This window comes from Meleagris gallopavo, chromosome 4 (assembly GCF_905368555.1).
Source record: "Meleagris gallopavo chromosome 4, MGAL_WU_HG_1.1, whole genome shotgun sequence".
Classification (NCBI taxonomy): Eukaryota; Metazoa; Chordata; class Aves; order Galliformes; family Phasianidae; genus Meleagris; species Meleagris gallopavo.
In genome coordinates this window covers 19,836,742-19,862,293 of record NC_139407.1, presented here as the reverse complement: position 1 = coordinate 19,862,293, position 25,552 = coordinate 19,836,742, and the positions used below count along the sequence as shown (strand labels likewise).

At 39.3% G+C, this 25,552-nt stretch overlaps 1 long non-coding RNA gene across 1 annotated transcript in view; it reads right to left on the bottom strand.

Moving 5' to 3' along the window:
* Positions 1-25,552, bottom strand: part of LOC116216551 (uncharacterized) — a 38,250-nt gene that overhangs the window by 5,564 nt on the left and 7,134 nt on the right. The window contains exons 4-7 of the long non-coding RNA XR_014882902.1: positions 24,077-24,160; positions 17,098-17,231; positions 12,441-14,985; positions 9,784-9,874 (exon numbers count right to left, since the gene is read on the bottom strand). This is a non-coding gene — a long non-coding RNA (uncharacterized LOC116216551). The remainder of the gene's footprint in view (positions 1-9,783; positions 9,875-12,440; positions 14,986-17,097; positions 17,232-24,076; positions 24,161-25,552) is intronic.

The window sequence follows — 25,552 nt, the reverse complement described above, 5'->3', positions numbered from 1 at the left end:
ACATGGCGAGTTATACAATTATCCAGTAGAGCTAAGACACTGGCTGCAGATAATCTTGTTATCAAATGGCTTTTGGGAGACTTAAGAAGTTTAGAAATAGTGACTAGGATTTCTGAGTAACATTTAGGTCACTGGAATTTCTGCATCTGTGAAGAACCACTGATATTAATGTCATAGAACTTGGAAGTGTTGAATAGTGATAATTGAAATCATACAGGAAAAGACCATTGAAATTTTTTACATAAAAACACCTACTTTTCTTGGCTATGATTTTCAATGCTGTAATCTCTCTGTACACCAGAGTGGTAAATTCATCTCAATTATGATTTTATTTAGTTTCGTTATATATTATTAAAATATTTGTGGTGAACTGTGGAGATACTTTAGGGTGATTTGATAGGAAAAAACATGATGATGAAGTTGCAGCCTAAGCCATCGCGATTACTGTACTGGAGCTATTCTAAAGTTGACTTCAGAAGAAATACCCACCTATGAGCACACGTTAATTCTCATGGCTGTGCTGCAGCAGGCCTTGCTTGTTGTGGAGAGCATACTTTGATGCATTAGCTGATGATATTTTACTGAGCCACAAGGCGTGTCTTCATATAAGCATGCTATGCACTTTTGAAAACTGAGTATAAAATAGGATGCTTCCTTGAAAAGTGACATTTTAAGTATTTTAATTTTTCTGTAGAGAAATCTTGACTATTTTGTCACACGCTTGCGACTGTTGCCAGGGAGACATAATTGGTTTTGGAGAAGCAGGTCAGACATAAGTCTCTTATTAAATAATTTTTTTTTTGCTAACAACTCTCTTATATTTAATGACTTGTCACCTGCACTTGCTGGCAGGAGGTACAGCAGCAGAAAAGAAAGCACCCACAGATTTGAAAGGTGGATTTCTCTGGAGTGCACTAGAGAAAATGAGCTGCAGCTTCAGTAACTGCCAACTGTAAAAGGCTATTAAAACCTACCAGAATTCAACAAACCTAAAGGAAACTTCAAATTTTTCCTAATATTTCAAATTCTGGAAATGCATTGCAGGGAGAACATGATGACTGTATACAGAAATATTCCTGTATCTATTTCATCTCTAGATGAATGATTAAAAAAAAATCCTGATATTTTGGCCTCTAGGCAGAAGCTTGCTTGAAAAACTAAATAGGAGAAAAGTTGTTAATTTTAAGATCATGTTTGTGTACTTGCCAAAGCAACAGATCTTTTGGTAAGGCTCTTTCTCAAGCCTTATGGCCAAAGTAAATCCACACAGAGACATGTAGAGTGTGCCCAGATTCTAGCTCCGTTTTCCCTTCTCACTAAATTAAGCACAGCTTCCAAATGCAATTATCTGCTGAGCATAAAAATGACAGACATGCTTTCATTCAAGTCTTTATCACTGAAGCCAGTTCTGCCAGGCTGGCTGCTTTCAGCCACTTTTCCCTTTCTAACTGACACAAACTGCTGACATTTTCCAGCCACTTGCGCCTTTCCTTCTCAGCCTCTGCCCCAGAAGTGTTGTGCACATGCACGCTTTCAGCAGCCTGTGCCCCATCCGACAGCCCAAATAACTGACTGAGGTGCACAAAGCAGATTCTGTTCAAAAGCTGGCTCAATATATGAAAAAAACAAAGAGATGAAGACATAACGGTGTTGAAACTTCTTATTTTTGCCTCGCATAGCAAAAATGAGGAGAGACACCGTGTACAAGTTCTTGAAGAAAAGCCAGTAACGCAAACGCCAATTAATGAGATGGCGCTAAGCTCACTCTTGTAAGATACTGTTTGTGCTTTCAACAGAGAGCCCAGGCTTTTACTGAGGGTTTAAATGCATCAGCTGAAAGCATTTAACTACCGTGTTCTGGTGAAAATCATCTACTGCCAGGCTCTAAAACAGGGCCAACCTGATGGGTGAGAATTTTTACACTCAGTGGGAAGTAATTGAATACTATGGTATTAGAATTTTTGCCATGCTTTTGAACAGCAGAAGAATATAAAATATTTAACAGGGTATTACGAGTTTCAGTAGAGCATAGTGCTGATATAATCAACTCTGTTAAAATACTGACTGTAGAATTGCTTTGACATAGTTTTATTTCAGTTTATCATTTCATGGAGATTCCTGTTTAAACCTTAAAAACTATTAGAGATCACCATATATGCTGTTATACTTAAATTGCTAAACAGCACAACTGTTTAGGCTCACCAAACTTCCAAGAGCTTTAAACAATGTCATGGTTTCATGATTTTTCATTATCGGTATTCCACATCATAACATCATGCAATGCACTGGGGGTTTGACTGCTGATGCTCAAGTTCCGGGTGCCTGTCCAGAGGAGAAGAGCAGCTACGTTTCCCCAGGGGGCTTTGCGGTCAGCGAGGAGATATAACTCCCGGCAAGGTCACCTGATGCTCTCTTCTTTGCCTGCGCTGCTTCGCTTGCGCTTCTCTGCCTGCGCTGCTTCGCTTGCGCTTCTCTGCCTGCGCTTCTCGCCTGCGCTTCTCATCTCAGCGTTGTGGTAAGGCCGATCCACTATCAATTTCACATTCTCTCTCCTTATAAAATTCTGTTGATACCATATTTAGTAAATTACTTTGTTTTACCTCAGATTGTTGCCACTGTTTTCAATTATTTCGGGGTCCCTTATTTTCTTTTTTTTCCCGGGGGCGCGGATCCGCGGATCCCTCCGCCCTTCTAGTCACGGAACCGGGCCGAACCAGCCCGTAAACCGTTGACATTCTTGGTGGAGAATGCGGGCAACAGTTGCTTTTTAGCTTTTTGAACAAATCTCTCTCTCCGCTCTCAGACAGCTTCATTGGGAAAGTTTATCTGTTTCACCAGTACTGTCTGAAAGCGTGACCTTGAAAAGTCCAGGCGGACGGCCAATACTCTAGGATATTTGTAAACTTTGAGCCTTGCTATCTTGTTTCTGTAAAAGAAAAAAAAAAGAGAAAAAAATGCTTTCTCTACTGAAACTGCCTTTTAAGGGGCTGCATGCCACTGTCTCTTCTTTCTTAATGCTAAAAACATACTGGGCCTTAATTAAGTTCACCACTTTGCTCTATGGAGCAATAGGTATATATAGCCAATTGAAAACATGGATGGAAATAACTATGTGGCATCTGCATATTATGTGGCATACCATTCCAGAGGGAGCTGCTAATTTTACAGGGTTGGGGATTTTTAAGCAGGTTTCCAGCCTCTCCTTTGAATTCTTTATGCGGATTTTCAATGCTCACCTGATCACGTTATTAATCTCCGTGAATGTACTGCTCACCATTTCACTTATTATTAGTATTTATTATATTTTGAGGAAGTCTGCCCCAAAACCAGTAAATACTGAGTGGCAGGGAATGTGGAGAGGCCTGGGTGAGACTTTAGAGAGATGGAAATCTTCGGTGTCATGGAACTTTACTCCAGAACACCTGAAAGACCCTGAAAATTTAAACAGATATTTGAGACAGGAATGTCGTGGCTCAGGAAGATCTGAGGAGGCCCAAATTGTTTGGGGCCTGGCTAATGCTTACCGGGCCTTATTCAATACTATCCTGGAGAGGGAGAGAGTTTGTGAAATTGAAAAGGAGAGTCTCAGGGAAACAGTGCAAAATGAGCGAGAGAGTCTCCTGGTCGAGAGAAACAGCCTCCAATCTGAGAGAGATGCCCTCCGAATTGAGAGAGACTCCCTGCAATCCAAACTCAACAGTCTTCAATCTCAACAAGACACCCTCCAATCTGAGCTAGATACTCTCATAATCGAACGAGACAGGCTCCGAGCTGAACTGGAGGATGAGAGCATTGGAACTGACCAACCTGATCAACTACAGGAAGCACCACAATTGATGTCACTTGCCCCTGTAAGAGGACGGAAAATGAAACGAATCTCGACTCAGTTAGAAGAGAAGAAAGAAGAGGAGAGAGGTCCAGAGGAGTGGCTCCAAGATCCACAAGAAGCACCCCTAAGTCCAGGGGAGGGGCCCTCAGTAAGACCACGGTCACCGGCGCCAATGAGGGCAACAAGAAGTCCCGAAAGAGTAAGAGGTGAGCAAGATATCGTTACCATTGTTGATCGATCTCTGAAAATGAATGAAATTCGAAGTCTGAGAAAAGACTTTTCACGTCACCCAAATGAGCCTATTGCCACTTGGTTACTTCGATGTTGGGACAATGGGGCCAACAGTGTGTGGCTGGATAGTAGAGAAGCTCGCCAACTGGGTGGCGTTGCTAGGGACTCAGCCATTGACAGAGGTATTAGTACATGCCAGAACCAGGCCTTTACCCTCTGGAAGCGGATGTTGTTAGCTGTAAAAGAAAGATACCCCTTCAAAGATGATCTGATGCCTGAGAAAAAGAAATGGGCTGATATGGAAGAAGGCATCTGTTATTTAAGAGAATATGCTGTGGTGGAAATGCTACATAGCCCCGATTTCATTCCTGACGAGCCAGACCAAGAGCATGATCCCGAGAGAGTCAGGTGTACACCAAACATGTGGCGTACATTCACAAAGACCGCACCAGAAAGGTACGCCAGCACATTTGCAGCAATGTATGGCAGAGGGGAAAGAAGACCCCTTATAAGTGAATTGGTTAATAAACTTCAAGACTTTGAGTTACATTTAAGCCCTCTGCGAGCTTGTGTTTCAGCCATTACAAAGGTAGCTGAAAAGCTGGACAGAATGGAAAACAAACAAGAAGATATAATAGACAAACTATCAACCGTGCCTGAAGCTGATAAATCCATGGAGGTAACGGATACATCAAATGGGGACCAGAATCCCCAAAACAGCCTATTGGAGGGGCTGATCAACTTGATTTCCTCCCAGCCGGTGGCATCTAATGTCTCAGCTATCAAAAGAAGACGTTCTCCTGCTCGAGCAAGTGACAACAGTAAGACCACATCACGTTTTGCCTTGTGGCATTACCTACGTGACCATGGAGAAGATATGAAGGAGTGGCATAAACAACCTACTCCTGTACTTCAAGCACGGGTAAGAGAGTTACAAGACAAATCAACCACCAAGGTGAACTTCTCTAAAAAGGTGATTGCTCCAGTTGCTGCAGACAGTGAAGGTAACAAATAGAGGGGCCCTGCCCCCAGCCAGGGGGGGGAAAGGGATAATAGAGTTTATTGGACTGTGTGGATTAGATGGCCTGGCACATCAGAATCACGAAAATATAAGGCCCTGGTGGATACTGGTGCACAGTGCACTCTAATGCCCTCGAGTCACCAAGGGACAAAATCAATTTATATTCATGGGGTGACTGGAGGTTCCCAAGAGCTGACTATGTTGGAGGCCGAAATCAGCCTCACTGGTAAAGACTGGCAGAAACACCCTATTGTGACTGGCCCAGGGGCTCCATGCATACTTGGTATTGATTACCTCAGAAGGGGATATTTTAAGGATCCCAAAGGGTATCGATGGGCCTTTGGAATAGCTGCTGTAGACACAGAAGGTGTTAAGCAGTTGTCTATTTTGCCTGGCCTGTCAGAAGATCCATCTGCCGTGGGGTTGCTACGAGTGAAAGAGCAACAAGTACCGATTGCTACAAAAACGGTGCACAGACGGCAGTACCGCACCAACAGGGATTCCTTGCTCCCCATTCAGAAGCTGATTCACCAACTAGAGAATCAGGGAGTGATTAGCAAGACTCACTCACCTTTTAACAGCCCCATATGGCCAGTGCGTAAAGCCAGTGGAGAATGGAGGCTGACGGTGGACTACCGTGGCCTGAATGAAGTCACACCCCCATTGAGTGCTGCTGTGCCAGATATGTTAGAACTCCAATATGAATTGGAGTCAAAGGCAGCCAAATGGTACGCCACCATTGATATTGCTAACGCCTTTTTCTCCATTCCTTTGACCAAAGAATCTAGGCCACAGTTTGCTTTCACCTGGAGGGGCATTCAGTATACCTGGAATCGTTTGCCCCAGGGGTGGAAACATAGCCCAACCATTTGCCATGGGTTGATCCAAGCTGCACTGGAACAGGGAGGTGCTCCTGAGCACTTACAGTATATTGATGACATCATCGTGTGGGGCAACACAGCAAAGGAAGTTTTTGAGAAAGGAGAGCAAATAATCCAGATCCTTCTGCGTGCTGGTTTCGCTATTAAGCGAAGCAAAGTGAAAGGGCCTGCCCAGGAAATTCAGTTCCTAGGTATAAAGTGGCAAGATGGCCGTCGTCACATCCCAACAGATGTGATCAACAAAATCAGTGCCATGTCTCCACCCACTAATAAGAAAGAGACACAATCGTTCCTGGGTGTAGTGGGTTTTTGGAGAATGCATGTTCCAAACTACAGCCTCATTGTAAGCCCCCTTTATCAGGTGACACGGAAGAAGAATGATTTTATGTGGGGTCCTGAGCAGCAGCAGGCTTTTGAGCAGATTAAACAAGAGATAGCCCGTGCCGTGGCCCTGGGGCCAGTACGGATGGAACAGGATGCGAAGAACATCCTCTACACTGCTGCTGGAGAGAAAGGTCCCACTTGGAGTTTGTGGCAAAGAGCCTCAGGAGAGACCCGAGGCCGACCCCTGGGATTCTGGAGTCGGGCGTACAGAGGGTCTGAAGAGTGCTACACTCCAACTGAGAAGGAGATCTTAGCCGCGTATGAGGGGGTTCGGGCTGCTTCCGAAGTAATCGGTACAGAAACACAGCTCCTTCTGGCACCTCGACTGCCAGTGCTGAACTGGATGTTCAAGGGAAAGGGTCCCTCCACCCATCATGCTACTGATGCCACTTGGAGTAAGTGGATTGCGCTGATTACGCAGCGAGCGCGGATGGGGAATCTCAACCGTCCAGGAATCCTAGAGGTGATCATGGACTGGCCTGAAGGCAAAAAGTTTGGAACACCGCCAGCAGAAGAGATATCACGTGCTAAAGAGGCCCCACCATATAATGAACTACCCGAAAATGAGAAGACATATGCCCTATTCACAGATGGATCGTGTTGTATTGTGGGGAAACACCGCAGATGGAAAGCCGCTGTGTGGAGCCCCACACGACAAGTTGCAGAGGCCACTGAAGGAAAAGGAGAATCGAGCCAATTTGCAGAGGTAAAGGCTGTCCAACTGGCCTTGGATGTTGCTGAACGGGAGAGGTGGCCAATGCTTTATGTTTACACTGACTCGTGGATGGTGGCAAATGCTCTATGGGGGTGGTTACAGCAGTGGGAGCAAAACAACTGGCAAAGAAAGGGTAAACCTATTTGGGCTGCTGACCTGTGGAAAGATATTGCTGCCCGAATAAAGAATATGGTTATAAAGGTGCGTCACGTAGATGCCCATGTGCCCAAGAATAGGGCTACTGAAGAGCAGCAAAATAACCATCAGGTAGACAGAGCTGCCAGAATTGAGGTGGCCCAAACAGATCTGGACTGGCAGAACAAGGGTGAATTATTTCTAGCCCGATGGGCCCATGAGACCTCAGGCCATCAAGGGAGAGATGCGACATATAAGTGGGCTAGAGACCGAGGGGTGGATTTAACTATGGATGCTATTGTGCAAATCATTCACGACTGTGACACGTGTGCCACAATTAAACAAGCCAAGAGAATGAAACCTCTCTGGGAGGAAGGGCGATGGCAAAAGTACAAATATGGGGAGGCATGGCAGGTTGATTATATCACCTTGCCACGATCTCGTAATGGTAAGCGTTATGTGCTCACCATGGTGGAGGCAACAACTGGGTGGCTTGAAACCTATGCAGTACCCCACGCTACCGCCCGAAATACCATACTAGGTCTTGAGACACAAGTCCTGTGGCGACATGGTACCCCAGAAAGAATTGAGTCAGATAATGGGACTCATTTTAAAAATTCTCTTGTAGGTACCTGGGCTAAAGGTCATGGTATTGAGTGGATTTACCATATTCCCTACCATGCACCGGCCTCAGGTAAGATTGAACGATACAATGGGTTGTTAAAAACTATGCTGAAAGCAATGGGAGGCGGTACATTTAAGCACTGGGAGAAGCATTTGGCAGAAGCCACCTGGTTAGTCAATACCAGAGGATCTATCAATCGTGGTGGTCCAACCCAGTCCAGCTCCCTACATACCGTAGAGGGAGATAAAGTCCCTGTTGTACATGTAAAGAATATGTTGGGAAAGGCAGTTTGGGTTATTCCAGCCTCTGAGAAGGACAAACCTCTTCGTGGAACTGTTTTTGCCCAGGGACCTGGGTCCACTTGGTGGGTGATGCAGGAAAACGGGGATGTTCAATGTGTACCGCAAGGGAACTTGATGTTGAGGGAGTGCAGTCAGTAATTCCTAGTGCGTGTGTTTATATTTTGTTTGTATATATTAAGCATGATGTAGTGATGTGGAATAAGGGGTGGAATGTCATGGTTTCATGATTTTTCATTATCGGTATTCCACATCATAACATCATGCAATGCACTGGGGGTTTGACTGCTGATGCTCAAGTTCCGGGTGCCTGTCCAGAGGAGAAGAGCAGCTACGTTTCCCCAGGGGGCTTTGCGGTCAGCGAGGAGATATAACTCCCGGCAAGGTCACCTGATGCTCTCTTCTTTGCCTGCGCTGCTTCGCTTGCGCTTCTCTGCCTGCGCTGCTTCGCTTGCGCTTCTCTGCCTGCGCTTCTCGCCTGCGCTTCTCATCTCAGCGTTGTGGTAAGGCCGATCCACTATCAATTTCACATTCTCTCTCCTTATAAAATTCTGTTGATACCATATTTAGTAAATTACTTTGTTTTACCTCAGATTGTTGCCACTGTTTTCAATTATTTCGGGGTCCCTTATTTTCTTTTTTTTCCCGGGGGCGCGGATCCGCGGATCCCTCCGCCCTTCTAGTCACGGAACCGGGCCGAACCAGCCCGTAAACCGTTGACAAACAAATTGTGTGCATAGTTTCACTCAGTTGTCTCTCATTACTACTGTGCAAGCCTTAAAAAATGATAAGTTTCTTCCAAATCTTACTTTGATAAGAACATAGACATAGGAATCCCGTCGCCTTGGGGGAAATGGCTGGCTACCATTATATCCACTTCTTCCCTGGATATCTTTATGTTTGTTAATGCTTGGACTTCTAAATTGTACCTTCTTCAGCTCAGAGTTTCTCTGTGCTGTTTGTATCATGATTGTGTATTTACTCTGGAATGCAATACTCAGGATTTCAGCTGGAAAAAGAGGAGGCTTTTCATAAGTGAGTTGTGCATATCCCAGATATACATATATAAAAATAAGATATATAAGTACAACGTTTCTTAATAGGAGTGTTCATCAACCTTAGAACAGTTTTTCAGTTCAAAATTTGATCTAAAAGGTGATGCAGAACAAAGACTAATAAAAAATCATGTAATCCTTGTGTAATGACTGCCCAACTGTCCTGCTCACTTTCAATAGAGATGAACACAACAATTTAAAGATTCAAATGTGTAAATATAAACTAATATATGTGCCATTTTAGACCATTGCTATTTGTTAATCTGTCTCACTTTTAAGGTAGCAAAAACCTGGCAAGGCACTCAACTACAGTTTTAATGTCTTCAGTGATAGGGTCCAATTGAGTAGCAGAAAATGATGCAAGGGTCATTTTCTTTGAAGAGACATCTCATAGCAACTTTTACAAATGTGGAAAATCTTTTAATCCCCAGCAGAAGCACAAAATCTATCCATTTACTCTTCGTATTTTGTGAAATAACTTCATCAGCATTAGCCAGCTTCCTCACTTTTTTCCTGTCTGAGCGAGTCGTTCCGTAGAGGATTTTGAACTAATGATTATAGTGTGCCATACACGTAACAACAAAACACAACCATATTCAGGAGTTTACCTGTTTTCATGACTCCAAAAATAAATCTATGGGAATAATCAGTAATTGCCAAGAGGTACAAATTTGGTTAATTTGTCAACCATTTTTAAACCTAAAACAAAGAAAAAAATAGTGTGTAAAAAAAATTATGTAAAACGCCATCCTTAGTTTGATATTAGCCTTAAAGAATAGCTCTTTAATTATTGATTACTATACCATATTTAATAATTACCATTTTTTTAAAAAGTATTTGAAGAGGATAAGACAAATATGTCATTAAATTTGTGACACTGCCAAAAAAGATGAAACAAAGATTGCTGTTTTAAGGCACGTTTTAAGACCTTCAGTTTTATAAACCACACTTAATGTGATAAAGTTCAAATAAGCAACAAGAAAGGTGTAGAAAACATTGAATTCTGATGAAATATAGAACAAAGTCTAGAAACAAGACCAGTTACAAGAAAGTTTGCTGGTGAGAGGAAAAGGACAATCTAAGTCACACCCTTCACACTGAGCACTGAAGATTTAAAAAAGACATTAAGAAAAAAAGAATTATCCAATCATAAAGACAGTGAAGCACTGGCATGTATTACTTTGGAAAGATCTCCAGTGACAAAGATGCTATAACATAGGCTAGACAAACATGTCAGCATTGGCTTAATTATAACTGATCCTGCCTTTTGGCGTGGGAAATGGATTGGATCAGCAGTTCTTGAGCAAGCTATGCTCTGCTTTCTTTTTATTGCATAGGTAATTAATTAATCATAAAATAGTAATATTCTTCACACTCACAGAAAACATGACAGATGTCCAGGTATTTCAAGAAGCAAACCTGAATGCTATGCTTTGGTTTCTACTTATTCAAGAATCACAGGAAGAATGTTTCACAGTATTTTCTTTGACAACTGCTAATTTTTGGTGGGAGAAAAAGCGAGTGCAAAATGAGTATGTGAATTTTGGGAAGAACGGAACACATTTAGCATGTAATTCTTACTTTGCTGATCATTTCTGAGTAGTTTCATGAAGATATCTGCAATCCAAACTCTTGGCTATTTTTACAAATATTACACCCAGCAGTCACTTTTCAATGTGAACGGTGTATTTAAGCTTACAAAACATAATGCCTACTGTTCCAGTTTCTAGGTTGAACAGTGTGAAAGTCAATTTTTCCTTCTTCACTGTTGTTGGGAAGCACTAAGTTCTGGCCAATAAAAATAATGATAGAAGTGTACTAAAAGAGGATGGATGTGCTACTTTAAAGAATATGGGTTTGGAAACTGAACACAGTGAGACAGCGTATCTGGTAGGAGACCTCTGCCAAGTTAGCCACAAACTCAAGACCTTTTCTGCAGAAGTGTATCAGCACTTTTTATATCTACTTAAAAGGCTGTATCCTTTTTTCAATTCTTGGTCTATCTATTTATGTGAGTAGTTAAACAGTCTATGAACCGTATGGAGCTCTAGGCATAAGTCCTTTCATATGTATCCACATATATACATATGAATTACTGTACAGGCACACATATGTACATATGAATAACTTCTTCAGCTGATCTGCTGATCCACTGCAGTAACTGAGAACAGTAGGGTAAATTATGTGAAACTAACACAGGGCTGAGACTGTATACAGCTAGATGGGAAACTGCTCATAGCAAAGCAATCACAGTCCACCACTGGTATTTTATATATGCAAATGAAAGTAAATAGCAAAGATAATTAATAAGCTTTGCAATCTTTTGAAAAAAGGCACTCTGATTACAACATAGTGAAACTGAAAAGTCTTTAATACAAAGTAAAATTTGTTCTCTAAGAAAAATAAAAGATAGAATTTCCACTTAGAAAACTAAGCAATCAAGATGTAGACTTAATTATGACCCTAAAACACTTGCCTAATCAAGAACTTTCCAATAGTAGATTGTTATGGAGACTATGGAGTGAGAACAAGGTAGAAAGGGTGACATCAAAACAAAAAAAGAATACCAAGTAGGACAGAACGGTATCTCAGCGTTCTAAGAGGTGTTGCATAACCTACCTATCAGTAAGCAGAGCAATATCTTGGGATTTGAGAGAAACTGTTATGCTGTGAATTTTGCATCTTGTTATAAAAAAAATCTACATCATACCAAATGCTAAAGCAATTTGTTTCGTTATGCGATATAATTGTTTATCATTTTGTCTTAACAACTGTATTTTTAGTTATTTGTATTCTAGCACCTACAATGCAGCAGATTTCAATAAATGTAATTATAAGTACAAGGAAATAGATGACAGAGCCTAATCCCACTTACCTCATCTAATATAAATTTAGCACACTTGAAAGAAAATACCAATATACATTTTAATAAAAGCAAAATGGATGGATGCCCCATCCCTGGAGGCATTCAAAGCAGGCTAGATGTGACTCTGGATAGCCTGGTCTAGTGAAACAGAGTTTCTTGGAAGGATGCACAAAGCACATACTAGCTGCTCTCTACAATTTTAAAGCTTCTGGAAAACCTGCTTATTTCTCATCTTTCGTATATTATAAGCTGGTGATGAGAGTTTGCACCATCAATAATTACAGTGACCAGCAATGGTAGACTCCTTGCATTTAGTCAGAAGTCAAAACAGACAGTCTACAACTGCAGAATTTAAGAGGTCCATGAAAAAGCTGTGAGAAGAACTATCAGTGCGCTTACCTTCAGTTCACCCAGGATTGTCTGGCCAATGGAGAAAATCTATGGGTTACGGATGAAAGAAGAGATGGAGTCCATTGGTCTTGTGTGATGTCTAGAGAGACAACAACGTTATTTAATACTACAGTGACTATAGACAAAATTCCTACTTCTCAGGCAGCTAGAGTCGCTAATTTTTGTAGATGAAGAAATACAGTGGCCTTTGACAGAAGATGGCCTGCCAGAACAGATAGCACAAAAGCTCTGTATTCTGGCCTCAGCCAACCCTTTGCAAACCCTGTGTCCAAATTCCCAGTGACAAAATGGTCCCTAACAAAACAATAGGATTCTTTGATATCACATGAACCATGTTCTGGGAACAGCACCAAGAGATCTTATCGAAACATTTCTCATAGAAGAGATTGCTGAAATATACCAACACAGAACATGCAAAAACTAAAGAATATGGAATTACAATATTGATAATTTGAGACTTCCATCTGTATGATCCTTGTAGAAATGAACTGACCCACAGAAACAATTCTCATTTATTTAACAAGTAGCAACAGAAATGAAATTGCTCACCTCCAAAAGGAACAAAATGTAACTTGGTCACATGCCGATGGTCTTCAGATTCCCAAATATTATCTCAGTGGTATTAGTATTTGGAATGCAGCTGAATACGATTAGATGAGAACTCAGATGATTAATGAAGAAGGTGCAAATAAGGTCATCAGTGAAATGTGCTGCCTTCAGATAGAACTTGGCTGCGTAGAAAAGTTAAGACTAAAAGCAAGAATTTTACCAAGAATTAGGCAAGTGATTTTCAAAAAAACTCCTACAGAATTTAGAAAAGATATTCTTGAAGATAACACAGGCCACTCAAGTATTTTTTAAAATTAGGTGCAAATTCCTTTTCTGGAGAAGAAAGAATATAGCTTCTAAGCCTTTGTTACCTGGAGACCACAAGGGAGTACTCATTAATTCCCAGCTGCTTGCTTGAACACTGGCCACAGAATCTTGGCATATCAGCTTAGCACGTATATTGCTTTTGCTAGCATTGAACGTTCACAGTTTCTTTTCTATTTCAGCATAAAATAAGAGAATCAATATAGAGAAAAGTTATCTGTACCCTTATTCTGTCACACCACTAAATAAAATCTGATGCATACACAAGGAAGACTGACTTCTGCTCCCAGATATGTTTGTGTAATGCACCATGTGACAATATCAGGTCTATACTGTCAGAATCAGCTATTTGAGTACATTAAAGAATGAAACTCAGAAGCTCTGATGCAGCCTGATTGGGCTTTTCTTGCCACATATGATTTAACTGGTAGCTGGGGCAATCTTACTACTCTGGCAGTGACAGTTCATGAATAAAACGGACTGCCAAATATGCTAATTAATCACACATTTTCATGCATATAAAAGATCATCATGAACAGTAGTTGGGGTTATTGTGGCTTGATTTTACTTCTTTTGAAATAGTTTGCCTGTCTCTACAAGCACCAAATCTTCTTGCAGCATACACTATGATTTGTTGTGCCCCAATGTCACCACTACCTGCAAATCTAGTTTTTAAACCCTTCAGGTGTACTAGTGACAAAATATGGGACTTAATAAGAACATCAACATGCACTTCAGATTACTTTCTTTATAATTCCTTGTATATATGGCCATCTTTTATTGCTTCCATTCTCTTACACGAACTTTTTCTAACACGATGGCTTTCTTCTCTGCAACAAGATGTGTCTTTGAATATTACTTCTGCCCTTAATACAGAACATTTCCAGTACAATTGGAAAATCAGACTAGGAGTGGCACTTTTCATTCTAATCCTGTCAAACACACTGCATAAGGAATTATGACTGCCTTTTTCCATGTTGTATATGAGAGAAGTGGAAACCTATAGAACTTAGAAACCTATAATTTTTTTCAGCGGCAGCAATATTTATCTCAAGCAAAGATGAATCATGATAGGATACCAACAGAGAGAACAACATCTGAGGTGCATTAGCACAACTCTCTTGTTCTCAGACATTTCAGTTTGTCAGTCTCAATAAACAGTGCATAAAGCTGCATGCTAGGCTGTCTTACCAAACCAGGAAAGAATGCTGTTCAGCTTGCGTTTGGAAGAAGTACCTGTATTAGCAGCTTATTAGTGGAAGATGTTAGTAGACTGTTGAGAGATGATATGAGGATATTCATACCTACAAAATGCTCTTAAGATTATTCCCCTGTAACTTTTGGATTGGGATTATATAATGTCAGTACAGAAATAAAGACCAGTGGGCTAAGTATCAAGAAATTATGAACAGATCTAACAAAAAAATAAACAAAAATGTGATGGTGGAAGGCTCATATTTAGGTGAAATCCGAAAAACGGTGCTCTAGTCCTAAATTCTCAGTGGGGGGAAATACATTCTACTAACCTGTACGCACACAGAATATAATCTTTTGCTGAATCCTTTGATATAAGTATGGAACAATTCCTGTGTTTAGGAGTATCTGATGAGGAAATGTGTATTTCATGCAGCTACTGCCATGAGCCAGTCTGATCAAAAACCTGAAATAAAAAAAAGTACAAACACAGAGCTGACTGTATTTCCTGCATCTGCAGCTGCCATTTATTCCTTTCTCTTCCCTGACCTCAAAAAAATACAAGGCAATACAGTTCTGAAGTGATAGAAAGTCAAAAGTGAAACCAGAGTATATGAAAGCAGCATCTCTCTCTCTCTCTCTCTCACACACACACACACACAAAAAAAAAAAAAAAAAAAAAGAGAAAAATAAACCCAAGTAAGAGAAAGATTGAAATGACAGTGGGGAATTATGTAGAGAAACAAAGGAAAAAAGCTGTCAAAAATAATTAGGAGCAGAGTAAAAAGCAATCCAAGAGAACTAAAAGGAGAAGTTGTGACTAAAGGGTCACCTTATAGCTAAGTAACTGCATCTGAAATACATTACAATATAAATCATCTCCTCTTTCAAAATGTTTGTAAGATTTTCTCCCATTTTTATTAAGAAAATCACAAAATGCACATTCATAGTGTCTTACAGCACTGTTATTCAATAGCCACTGGTGAGGAGGTACCACTGGAAACTGCGCAATTGAAGATTTCCTTTGTTTTTTAAACTCAGAAGTCTCTTGCTAATCTTTTTGAAATTTTCACATTTCTGTTAACTACATTTGACAGATTAATTCCCATTTAAATATGGGAAAACACCTATAAAAAATCCCAACAAGCTATGCCATTATACAACTAAATTGATGACAAAATAAACACAAATTAATCACCCTCTCTGTTATGCTGAAATAGGGATAAAGAGCTCTTTGAACTTTAGATAATATACAGATAGAATTATACATTCAGAAACCTATTAAAATCTCATGCTTTGCTATATAAAACAATTTCTAATTGAGAAAGCTGTACAGCAAACTCTATTAGACAGCAATTTGATATAAACTTTCTCATACCTTCCTCATGAAAAGTTTCTATCAAGGAACAGAAACCTGAGCCAAAATTGGGGTTGTGTGTGACCATTTTTCTATGACAAGATTTTGAATTTGAAAAAAAATCTCAGAGGAGGTCTAACAGGCTGATTACCTACAATCTGTGGTGTAGAAAATACGCAGGCCTGTTAGTTAAGGAACTTTCAAAGGCTTCCATCAGATTTCTCTGATTCCTGTGACTGATATACTAATGGTGTTGGAGAAGGCAAATTATGACACAGCATTTAGGATGCATTTAGAATGACAAATGACTTGAGCAAGTAGCAAGCAGCTTAGAGGTAGTAAGGACCAGCTTCATATATGATATATGAGTTTTCCTGCCTCTTATAGTACAAAGAAAATTCCACCTTTTGCTAAAGACTATATATGTTCATACGGCCAGCTGCAACTAGGAAATGCTTTAAGAATGTTTTGCAGATATAAAAAAATAGGTTTATAAATACTGAGTTGCTCAACTCTGTCAAGATGGAACTGTTTCTGGGCATTACTGGAAGAAAGTGAAATACCTAAAATATCAGGCAGCAGGTGAATGGGGGAAGCAGGTGGAGGTCATCATTTTAGGCATCTTTCACATAAGTCCAGTTTTCAATGCAAGGAATCAAGCTCTGAGCCCAGCTGTGCTTCCCATTAAAAAATGTATGTCTGCTTAGCAGACAGGTTTGCTTGTATATCTGATGCAAATATAATTAATTACTAATCTCAGCCAATTATTACCTAGAAATACAAGAAAATCCATCAGCTTCATTATATCCATAACATTTATTTACGGATACAACAGATTTGATTTAATGGTTCCTATTTCCAGCTTCCATTTTATTTACTCACTCCCTATAATGCCTATAAATGCATCACCTCAATGCCTGATGACTAGTAGTGTTAATAACGTGTTTGCAAACTTAGAAGTAAATAATGCATATACGAAAACATGATTGCTCAGTAGACATTAGAATAGGAGGTGTAAGTGATAATCTTTCAGGTTTGCTGTAAATAAATTAGCTGTTAACATTCTCCAGAAAATTGAAAATTTGGAAAGAAATATTTGTTGTGGGACTTATCAGGCTCCTAACCATAGCACCCAACTTTAGCTTAAGTAATTTTTAGAAGCTTGGGCCCTTTACATGTATTAATGAAAATAGAGCTTAATACAATTTAAGAATGACTAACCTGAAGACAGAGACCTGAATCTAAAGCACTGTGTTGTGGAGGAGATGACTTTCAGTAGGGAACCTCTGAAAATTGAAAGGCAAAGCAAAATCTGACGGTTCTTGGCTTTGGCTCCCTCTGGTGGGTAATGCACACTGCAGAGAGCAACAGAATAGTAGTGGTACAGGTAACAGCCACAAAACAAAATAACATTCAGGGTCTCATAAAATACACAGAAATACACCAACAGAGCAACGATTGTAATTGAGATCAAAGCTTTAAGCTACAACTCAACACATTTATGTTGAAAAGAAGAGATTCTTTGTGAACTGAACCCTTCCAATTCAGAGAAAAAACAGACTAAGGGTTGGCCAAGGCACAAATCTATTTTCAGCACTTGACAGTTATTAAATTAAAATATGGAAGTAGTTAAACATTGCTTTTTTGAGAAGAATATTTTCTATGATTTCCATTCTTGACAGATATTTGAAGCCTAAAGTTTGATGTCCTTTCTAAAAAATATTTTGTTTATAGGATTCAAAAAATATTCATTGTTTCACAAATTTCACACCACAAAGATTCTTCATTTGTCATAAAAGGTTTAGATCCAGAAAAGAAAACACGCTTTTAAATCTGTGATACACTACCTACAAACCACACAGATCTACACATCTGCAAGTTGAATCCAGTGAAAATTAAAGCAAATTTATATTCTTGAGCACACATCTAAGTCCTTCAACAAGAATGATGCACACAGTGCACTGAAGTGTCTCAAATACGTGTGTTATGGTAATTTGTCATAATATTAAAATAAGCACGAGTAGTCCCTGTTCTACAAAAGAGTACTGAAAATTTGGTTATCTCAGAAAAATGCAGAGATTTTGCAGACATCAGTAATTGCAATTTCTGATTTCACCACTGGCAACACTAAATCAAGTTATAACTCTTGCTTCCCTGTTTTTTTTTCTTCTTTTTTTTTAAATATATCTATAATTATTTTTCAGATGCTTACCTGTTGATCTGAAACATCTATTTACCATTGTTTTGTTGGGAGAAAAACAATGTTCCCATCAGAAAACAGTAATCAAGAGTGAGGGCATTTAGAGTAAGATGGTCACATGTACTTATGACTGTTAACATATTGAAGTTCTTCAATTGACCAAGTCCAAACTGTTCAGGCACAGGACCAACTGAATCAACAGTAAAGTCCGTTCTTTGAATTGCCTCATTTGCAATATGAAACATCACATTTTCATACACGTGACATTAAAAAAAAAAACAAACCTGAGATGCAAGCACACATTTTACATGAAAACTCTCATTCTGAAAGTAAACAAACAAAACCTGTGAGATCTACAAGAGACAATTCTTTCTAATATTTTCTCTGTTTTAAAAAGGTAAGCCTTCTGAATTTCAGATCCAAATAAAGAACCTGATCTCAGAAGCTCTTGACTAGAAACTAGTTTTAATTGGAATTCAAAGCAATGGATAGAATACCCTAGAAACTTCTCTAGAATTAATATAATTACTTCCCTTTTCCCTTATGCTGTTTCATATTTGCCTCTTACATTAAATAACATAAGGTTCTTATGTGTATTCAGCACAGACTGGCTTGTTTATAAGCATGTAGATTGTATCCTCCTTGTGGTCTCTGCTGACTAATTAATCTGTGAATTTATGTGGGCAGACTGGAGACAGAATGGATTTGTTATCGACCTGCTTATAACACCCACAGTACTGCTATAAGATATATGTAAGCAAAACCCACACTTTTGGCATTCATCAGCAAAGGTCAAGAAAAAGACTATTCTTGCTTCTCATACATAACTGATCCCAGCAAAACATTTGTATTAGAAGATATTTTTCTATACAGATATCAGTTTATATATTTGAAACTAGGTATATTTGGGAGATGATTAAGTGACAAGCTAGAGTGAGAAAACAGCTACACTGAGGTGGCATAGAAAACCTTTAATTTTTAAATCCCAAACTCAAGACCAGATTGATGGTCAGACTGTCAAATCTGCTATCAGGAAATCATTCTCCTATGTCAGACTGGCTATTATTTTGGATATTAATTTGTTGCTACAGCATTGAAAACAGCATCCCTTCTTAGGATGACATTTAATTTCAGGTTGGAAAAGACCTCAGAATGTCTCTAATTGTCCTCCTGCTGAAAGCAGGACCAGCTATGATCAGGTCAGGATTCTCTCCGGATGTCCTGGCCGCATGACCAGCACTACTGGTGACACCGGATATCCCGTTCCCAGACTGCAGCACACAGCTCACTCTCATAAGGACGGAAATGCTCTTATCTTACTAAGCTTAACATGGCATTTCCATCTGAATGCAGTGTCCCATGATAAACAGGAGGTCATTCAATCTGATCCATCTCGTGGTCCTTGCTAACCATCCAGAAAGGGAGAAAGGGGACACATACACAAGAGAGGAATCTGATGTGCCCAAGACTGAGCGTTATAAATCTTTGAGGAAGTCCTTTGCAACTCTGAGGCTTGAAGTTGAAAAGAAATCCAAACAAGCTTATTCTCCCATTGTGAGAAACACCATTCCTCTGTCCTAAAACAAAAACATTAAACCCACAACAAACAAAAACCTACAAAGATTAATCAGCAATCACACAGAGATGAACTTGCTCTAAGACAACAGAGCCGAATATGGGGAGTAATTAGAAAAAGAACTCCATGTATGCTGAAACAAGGCTTCTTCATATATCCCCTTTATAAACTTTCTTCCTTTTATTTTGTATGCAGTGGAGGTTTGTTCCTCCATAAAGACTATGCCAAGTGGAACAAACATTTTTCTAGGCTAGCCTAGAAATTACTGCAGAAGGCTAGTTAAGTGTGGGTTCATGTAACTACCTTTCTACCCTAGGGATTTTGGCTAATTCTTGCTGGATCAGACTAACCAAAATCCTCACTCCTGTGATAATACAGAGCAGATAGGAAATTGCAGCTCTTCACATTTCAAGTCTCTAGGTTTGCCTAGATACATTTTCCTGGTGGATAAGTGAAGCATGTTACATTGGCAATTTTCACCCATTTCTCTCTCACAAGATCTGAAGCGATGACTCAATTCCTTCAGGTTGGCCACATGGATGAACACTACAGAAAGCATGCTTACAAATTTAAAAAGTACTGTGGTTTCATTTGCTTTCCACAAAAAGCCTTTGCTCAACTGACAGAAAAATAGTGCTTTCTGACAATTCCTACAGTCCTGACGTGAGACTGCTTTCAGCACTGATGGCTGTGCATACAACGTGCAAAATACGGCAGACTGAAAATCGCATTTCTGTGGATTTCTCAGAGGCACAGCACACAATATACAGAAACCAGAATTCTGACATGAAGAATGGTTCTCAGATACGATATCTGAAAAAGCTGAAATAATATGAATATTGATTTCCCTTGGTCTCAGAAGTTTAGTTTGCAGTCCTGTCTAGCAGGGAAGAAAACATGAAAATCTACAGGAAGCAATGCCTGCCCCTTTCTTGCCTGGGGAACAGCACCAGCATAGTCATCGGTATCACTGATGAGAGGAGTGCAGCTCACTTGCTCACATCACATTTGACAATATCAGTTTAATAGGACACCTCATTTACATGTCTTTGTGCCTGGAATGACAACTGGGTTTCAGGTTGGTGGATGGAAAGGAAGCAGAATTAGTAAAGCTAAGGACGGTGATGGTAAATAAACATCTGTGGTAAAACAAAGCCATGTTAAAGCCTCATTCAGGCTCAGATGTCCCATGGCCCTGGAGTTTGTCTGATCATTTTTAATTAAGAGCACACTGGTGTAGCTCAGCCTGATCCAGAAAACCAGTTATGATGACAACAGGGAAGGGAATCTGCACTTACCTAAAACTTTACAGGAAACTATTACTTAAGGGGAAAAGGACACAGCAGCTCTTACGGATAGGTGAGATATTACAAATTTTCTTTACTGTGCCATGTTCTATGAGCTTTGTGTTGACAAACAAAATGAACAGTGGCTTGCTGCTGAACTCACAGAGCTCAACACTGCCAAACGTATGCCAGAATTTCCTTGTCCCAGTTGTAAACACTTCCCCTCTCCTCTCAGGAAAAAAACGTGGAAATATCTTTCTGGGTAAACAGAGAGAAAGCAAAACTACCAGCACTAAATAAACAAATAACACTTGCTGACCCATGAACAGCAAATCAAACACTATTACTTCATTATGACACTGGAAATACATATGAAAGTTACATAATATGCAAACAATGTTCTTAAACCAGATGCTTTATATGCAAATTTTTCATAATGCTGCAGTGACAGGCCCTTGTAGACACACACAAAAAAAGCCATAACCTTCAACTGCATTAGTTAAGACTAAACATTTTCAAAGACAGACTCGCATGGTTGCAAACCCAAAAAATTTTCTTGTATTAGAGAGACAGAGGAATATCAAAGTACTTAATACTTTCCTTGGCTTCTTCAGATGTGTGAGACACAGCCAAGCTTGTTAATACAAAGAACAAGTAGCAGTAAACAAGCAGATACAGATTTTAATTAAGCAGAAACAAACAACTGCTTATAATATTTTGATTCATGATTTTCATTGTCTTAATTTCACGTTAGTGCCACTGTTTTTGATGGGGTCATTGGTGAAGTAGGACACCTGGGGCAAATTGAGATAAAGTGATCTGAGCCTTCTACATCACTCTAACCCATAATGCATCCTCAAGGACTTAAAATTACATGACCTCTCCTCTAAAAAGTTTATAAAGTAAATTCTTACTGCATTACTAAGCATATTCTATAAAGTGTAGCAATAATTTCATTCTCTGCAGTTAAACAGAATTCCACAGCATGTATTTTATTTTGTTTGGCCAAAACCCAGGCTCTTTCCTCCCCTAGGAGAACCTAAATAGAAGCCTGGGGGTTGTAGCAGTTGCATATGCTTAATGGACCATGCAGTACATTGAACAGGAAAAGGCATTTAGTGTTATTGAGAATTAATCTCCCTAAAGTTCTATTTTACATATTTATCACAGCAATAACACACTCACTTAGGCACTGCTTATCCTATCCCAAGATTCTGAGAAGTAGCAAAACCAGCCATGTCTAACTCATTTCATCACCAAAACTAAAGTTTTTCCTTTTAGGAAATAATGTATCGTTAGTCATTCCAGCTGTGATGTTTTGGTTTCTAGTCTCACCTGTCTTAAGAATCTCAGTGGATGCTTCCTGTCTGAGAGCAAACAGGGCATACTACTGCAATATCTTCTGTAGCTTGGGGAAAGAGCTCAGCCATTTGCTTTAAGTTTGCTGCCTGTATGCAGGGTCACTGCAGAAAACATTCCTGTAGAATGTGCCATGAAGACCAGGAAGCATAGTAAGAACATTCTGAAAAGTTAAGAATTTGCTGATCATAAAACATAATTAAGGGACACAATTACTTCAGGTAGGTGCTGCACAATTTGGTACATATGCAGATACAGATTGGAGTCCTGTTGTCTCTGCCCTAATAAGTGTGTATTTCAGCTACACCATCTCTAAGCTGAGAGGTAGAGTTTCAAACAGCTATTTTATGACCCTGTTAAGAGCATTATTAATAGAGATTCAAGCTAAATTTTCAAATTATACATCTTATTATAGTGCTCTTCGTAACCTAAGCATTGCTTCTCATTTGAATAAAGATACCATTAATTTGCAAATAGTAACGTTGAAAGTAACTTCTCAGACCTAATATTTCTTTCATGCAACTGCTTAGCAATAAAGCTTCCCATAATTAAAGGAGTGAACCAATTTCAGACTAATGAAGAATATATTAATCTCCTTAATGGACTGGAAGGAAAAACATTTATTCCTTAACCAAACAACTTCAGAACTAGAGGATCTAAGCACTAACCTGATGGGCTGCAGTTCAGAAATATTTGAAACAAAATTTCATCCAGTTTGTGTGGTTAAGAAGCTGCAGCTCTATGTCATGCTTATCTGCAGGTTAATGCTTGAGGAATTAAGCTGACACATTAAACAGATCCTGCTGATCTGAAACATTTGAGTTGATTCTTTGTTAGATTGCATTCCAGCTGTATTTTCTTCTAATTATTTGCCAGTTCTCAAAAAGTGTTGAGTAACATCTGCTTGATCGGCCATCCACCTTTTGACTCCCCGTGAGATGCAACACTTAGCATTTGCTTGTCTTTATTTCAGTTAGTTTTATTCTAGCAGTTATACCTTTAATTTTGCTTTTATAATATTCCTATCAGGCTTTTGCCCAACAAAAACTGAAAGTAATGAAAAAGAACACATATGTAGAGGAGAAAAGTACAATCCTGATTTACATACAGCATAAAAGCTAATCCAACAGATTTCTTACAGTGTTAAGAATTTACTTCATTATCACTTCTTCTTTCACATTCTAGGTTTACAATATGTACTTTCTTTACATAGTAAAGCCAGTACTTACATACCCTTACCAAAAAATAAAAAAATAAAAAAAAATCCCCAAATTAAATACAGTCTCCAAAATATTACAACAATGTTGGAAGTCTCGTCTCTGACACTTCCTCAAAGTTTCCTGATGTTGTAGAATTCAGAGGTTATCACTTCTGAGACCACCTAAAAGCTCGCTCCTCAGGTAGATCAGCTGGAAGTAAGGACTTCTTTTTTAACAGCAGCTATATATTTGAGGATAGGATTCTTCCATCAATGCATTTCTACCTGCCTTTGAATGTAGCACAAACAAGCACTGTTTTCTTGAATAAAGATGAGAGCATCTCTACTTTGAATTTACATCTACATACAACAACCCAAAACTATTAGATCGTTCACTCCATTAGTATGAAAAAGGACACATAACCAACCTTCTGAAAGAACACCACAGCAGTACATGAGTCTCTCAGCTAGAAATAATTCAGTGATGACATCACATAAACATTTTCTATTATGTACTGAATTGGCCAAACTTATTCAATTAGACGTTTGTTTCATGGCTTTGCTCACATTTAGATACACACATTTCTGACTCTGTAGTTCCTGGTGAGATAGCAAGTTCTTTATGGTAGACTTTTCTTCTTCCCTATTCTTTCTGTTCCAGTTCCCTGGAAAGGAAGCAGACAATAAAAAAAGACAATTCATCTCAAGTTCCAGTTAAAAAACAATGAGAACCCCCAACTATCCCAGTCGTGCTTTTTTTGTCTGTTTGCTAGCAACATTTGTTGTAATAATAACTAGCAGACAACCCATAGGATCTGAGATCAGTTTTATAACAACATAACTCGATATCCTCTGAAAACAGAAAAATTTTCTATCTGGACCATCATGGTATGTTGGTGTGTCCCCTAATTATTGCTCTGTGTGGATCACTGTCCGGATTTCCGTTCACTTTTTTCCAACAATTTTCCAGTAGACATCTCTGAGCTTCATGACAATATGACACTGCCAAGAACGGTTTTCTGCTTGCTTTAATGTTGTTGTTTTTTTCAGATCTGCTTGCAGGCTGGGTTTTCTTTTGAGCCACTCAAGATTAACTTGGAGATAAACTTATCTTTAATGTTATCCTGGGCCATGTGTTCATTTCTAATTACAACAGGTTTTTGCTGCTGTATTTTCCCACAAGTGTGTCAGCACTATTTTCTGTCTTACTGTTGAATATAATGAGCTGCCAAGGAAAGCATTCCCATGGTTTTCAGTACTGGCAGACCCTCCCTACTTATGTGAAGCTTTTTCAGTTTCTCTGGTAAGCATCCTTGAAGGAATGATTCCCTTCAGACAGCAGACCAAATGTGTCCTTATTTCTAAAGTTGCCTGAAAAAAACAGTTGGACCTCAGTCCAAGCTTGCTGCTTTTCCTTTGCATTCCAGACAAATAAAATGCTCATGTATGTAATCAAATTACAATACACATCAAAGTAGCTACAGAGGAGGGCAAAATTCTGTATCATAAAGATACACAGTTTTCACCCAGGTAACTAGATGACACATTGTATTATATACTATGTGACACAAACTGTATAAGTTCCAGTTGTGAGTAATCAGTACCACTCAGTAGTTAACGTAACATTACATATTTTTTTCTTCTTCCTTCAATCAGCATATTATTCTATATAAAAGCTATGAGGGAAGCATGCAATGATGCTAAGTACCATTCTTGCACAGGCTGGGAAGAAAAGAGGGGAAGGGTTATTCTCTCTCTAGAGCTATGTACTGCAAAATGAGCTGGAGAGCTCACATAATGCCATGAAATTAGGCTAAAAAAGGTAACAGTAGTTAAAGACCCAATTTTGAACTCTAATTACTCCACCTGATAAATGAAAATTAAAAGTTAATTTAAAATGTTATTTGCAAACCATTCATGGATGGCTTTACTCAATCAGAGTAGCAAGATGGCTTTGACTTTTCAGGGATGATTTCTTACTTTTGCAGTAGGATTTTATTTCTCAGCACTGACTGATGCTTCCGAGCGATTTTTGCAGTTCAGTTAGCTCAGCTTTT